This window comes from Rhinopithecus bieti, unplaced genomic scaffold (genome assembly GCF_001698545.2).
Source record: "Rhinopithecus bieti isolate Rb0 unplaced genomic scaffold, ASM169854v2 scaffold_1295, whole genome shotgun sequence".
Classification (NCBI taxonomy): Eukaryota; Metazoa; Chordata; class Mammalia; order Primates; family Cercopithecidae; genus Rhinopithecus; species Rhinopithecus bieti.
Genome location: NW_016803880.1, coordinates 3,381,672 through 3,385,760, shown reverse-complemented (window position 1 = coordinate 3,385,760; position 4,089 = coordinate 3,381,672). Strand labels below are relative to the sequence as shown.

The window sequence follows — 4,089 nt, the reverse complement described above, 5'->3', positions numbered from 1 at the left end:
AGAGCAAAGACATCAGGTTCATCAAAGGGCCTGACATCTTTTTTTTTCTTTAACCTGTCTCAGAGCAGCTATATAAATATGAAAGGAGTGTGTGAAACAAAACAAAATTCTGCTTGGGCATAATGGCTCACACCTGTAATTCCAACACTTTGGGAGATCGAGGCTGATGATCACTCGAGATCAGGAGTTCAATCAAGACCAGCCTGGCCAACATGGTGAAACCCCATCCCTACAAAAAGTACAAAAATTAGTCAGGCATGGTGGCATGCACCTATAATCCCAGCTATTCGGGAGGCTGAGGCAGGAGAATCACTTGGACCTGGGAGGTGGAGGTCGCTGTGAGCTGAGATCATACCACTGCCCTTCAGCCTGGGTGACAGATCAAGACTCCAAAAAAAAAAAACAAAAAAAAAACAACAAAAAAAAAAAAAAAAACAACAACAACAAAAAACTACTAGAAATAACTGATTTTATCTTTGTCATTTAAGAGAAAACAATACTCTTGGTCAGTTGTACTATGAATCTCCCTCTCTATATATTTATGTATATATATTTAAACTTTCACTATTTGTTAGTCATGCCAAGGACAGTTGCTTCTGCTTAGTTGCATTCTTTAGCTGGATTCAGTTGTAGGTTTAGTGGATGATTTAAAGTGAGCTCTAAAATAGCCCAAGTGTAGTACCAAATACACACTCAAGAGTTCCATTAATGCGTCAGATTAGGGAAGGCTTTGTAAAGCTTTCTGGAAAGTTTTAAAACTCCCTGAATTATCATCTTTGTTCTAAATTATCATGTCATGGTGCTTGGTTTACCTGTCATTTTTTTTTAACTCAAAGATATATATGACACAAATTTATCCCATATGTAAGTGTCAGTGTTTTGGGGCTAACATTTAAAAGCAAGATCCATTAATAAAATCACCTTTGGTTTTTGAACTGTATGTAGTAGTTCTTTGTTCGTATGAGCAATTCACAGCTACGGTTTAGTAAAAACCTGGCTTGAGGATGTTCACTTCTGAAAAAAATTACTTAAAATGTGTGAAATTTTATCTCTGTAGGTATAGATGATCAGTTTCTTTAAAATTGCTGACAACAAACTGCCACAGCCAACAGAGGCCTAAGGCCTAAGGAGGCATGGCAAATTAATGTAATGTGGTTTCCTAGATGGAGTTCTACGACGGAAAAAATACATTAGATAAAAACTAAAAGAATAGAAATAAAGCCTGGGCTTTAGTTAATAATAATGTTTAAATATTCATTCATTAATTGTAACAAATGTGCCATATTCATACAAGATGTTAATATAAAAATTGTGTATAATCATGCACATGAAAACTCTTTGTGCTATCTATGTAATTTTCTGTAAAACAAAACTGTTCAAAATAANTGTTCAAAAATAAACATTTTATTTTTTAAAAAAATTTCACAACCTAAATCACTTTGAGATATTCAGGTAGTAAATGCCATTTTTTTTATTTTTAAAAATAAAATAGAGCTCATTACAAAATGCTTTTCTACGCTGTAGCTGCCTCTCTTAAGATTAAAGTTTACGCCTATTTTTTTAGACATCAGAAAGTATGTCATAAACCCTTTTGACATTAATGATCATCTCCTTTGAGCCTCCTTTTTTTGACACCGTTCTCCTCCTATTTTCTGGGGTATCTACCTAAGACCTGAACCTTTCCTATTAGAAATTCCAGTGGAGATGATGGTTGTGGAAATGGCACAGTTCAATGAACAAGATTTGAATCCTGTCTTGCTCCGAACTAGTGGTGTACCCTTAGGTACATTAATATACCATCTCTATGAGGTTTTATTGTCTTCACCTCTACAATGAGGCCAATAGTAACTACTACCTCATAAACATATTGTGAAGATTAAATCACACAATAGGGTTTAGAAAACTGCGTGGATCATGACAATCACACAATAAAGACTATTACTATTTCTCCCATGTGGCACTGTTTAGAAAATCCTTGCAGTAATCCCTGCTAATTTTTTACTTTAGCACATTTTTGCTACAGAATTTACAAAGAATTCATGCTCTCACATTTGGAAAACTAAATTTTCATTAGTGTCATAAAATCAGCTCAAACATTGGCAGGTGGGTTACACAAATAATAAAAATAACAAGAGAAAGGAAATAATATTAAGAAGAAAAAAGAATAAAAGGAAGAAGGAGGAAGTAGGAAAAATGTAATAAGCTTTTAGAGTGATCATCATTTTACATATAAAAGGGGACTGAATACCTACATAAGCCTGTAGAATCTTCCCAACATGCTTGTGAGCTAGGCATGATTAATACGCCATTTAAAGTTGGAATAATATGACCAAAACAGTTTCAATAACCTGTCCAAAGACCAAAGCTAATGGTTGATGGGACCAGAATTCAAACTCTACTGTGCTCAACACAGAGCCAATGTCATATGGTTTGCCTCTGTGTCCACACCCAAAACTCATCTCCAATTGTAATCCCCATGTGTCCAGGGAGGGACCTGTTGTGAGGTGATTGGATTTTGGGGGCCATTTTCTCCATGCTGTTCTTGTGATAGTGAGGGAGTTCTCATGACATCTGATGGTTTAAAAGTGGCAGTTTCCCCTGCCCTCTCTCTCTGTCTCCTGCTTCACTGTGTTAAGACATGCCTTGCTTCTCCCCTTGCCTTCTACCATGATTGTAAGTTTCCTGAGGCCTCCCTAGCCATGAAGAACTGTGAATCAATTAAACTTTTTCTTCATAAATCACCCAGTCTCACAAAATACACAAGGGCTCCCCTAACAGCTTGACTCACTAAATGTGTCATCTTAGAGTCTTCTATATAGGAATACTGGTCTTCATTGTAGATACCAGGTCTACAATAATACCATGGATTTTGTTACTCCGCCAGTGGAAGCAGGATCTCCTCCCCGCACCTACCTTGAGATGAAATACTCATTACACTTATACATATCATGGTGGTCTGTAACTGGAGAGACTTTCTTATAGTCAAATGTGTTTTCTAAACAGGTCAAACATTTAAGATACTAATATTGCCTCCCAGATTTTCAGCTCTTCACTGAATCTTAGCCTTGTAGTTCTTCCTCTTTCTGCTTTATATGGAGTAGGTTTGCTCTTTTACTTTACGTTTTGCTACTGGAGTTTTAAACAAAAGGCAGTAAAAGTTAACTGAGAATCTTTTAACACTTTTTGGGAAGAGGTGCAGTCAGGCATAAGATTGTTAAAACATGGCCATCTTGCGTCCCCGCGTGTGTGCGCCTAATCTCAGCTGGTCCACCCGAGACCCTCTGAGCACCAACCCTAGTCCCCTGCGCGGCCCCTTATTCGCTCCGACAAGATGAAAGAAACAATCATGAACCAGGAAAAACTCGCCAAACTGCAGGCACAAGTGCGCATTGGTGGGAAAGGAACTGCTCGCAGAAAGAAGGTGGTTCATAGAACAGCCACAGCAGATGATAAAAAACTTCACTTCTCCTTAAAGAAGTTAGGGGTAAACAATATCTCCGGTATTGAAGAGGTGAATTTGTTTACAAACCAAGGAACAGCGATCCACTTGAACAACCCTAAAGTTCAGGCATCTCTGGCAGCGAACACTTTCACCATTACAGGCCATGCTGAGACGAAGCAGCTGACAGAAATGCTACACAGCATCTTAAACCAGCTTGGCGCAGATAGTCTGACTAGTTTAAGGAGACTGGCCAAAGCTCTGCCCAAACAATCTGTGGATGGAAAAGCACCACTTGCTACTGGAGAGGGTGATGATGATGAAGTTCCAGATCTTGTGGAGAATTTTGATGAGGCTTCCAAGAATGAGGCAAACTGAATTGAGTCAACTTCTGAAGATAAAACTTGAAGAAGTTACTGGGAGCTGCTATTTTATATTATGACTGCTTTTTAAGAAATTTTTGTTTATGGATCTGATAAAATCTAGATCTCTAATATTTTTAAGCCCAAGCCCCTTGGACACTGCAGCTCTTTTCAGTTTTTGCTTATACACAATTCATTCTTTGCAGCTAATTAAGCCGAAGAAGCCTGGGAATCAAGTTTGAAACAAAGGTTAATAAAGTTCTTTGCCTAGTAAAAAAAAAAAAAAAA

At 37.6% G+C, this 4,089-nt stretch overlaps 1 pseudogene across 1 annotated transcript; it reads left to right on the top strand.

The window, feature by feature from the left end:
- Nucleotides 1-3,230: 3,230 nt before the first annotated feature.
- Nucleotides 3,231-4,089, top strand: LOC108517957 (transcription factor BTF3 pseudogene; annotated as a pseudogene). The gene has a single exon (XR_001882256.1). The product of XR_001882256.1 is annotated as a transcription factor BTF3 pseudogene (transcript).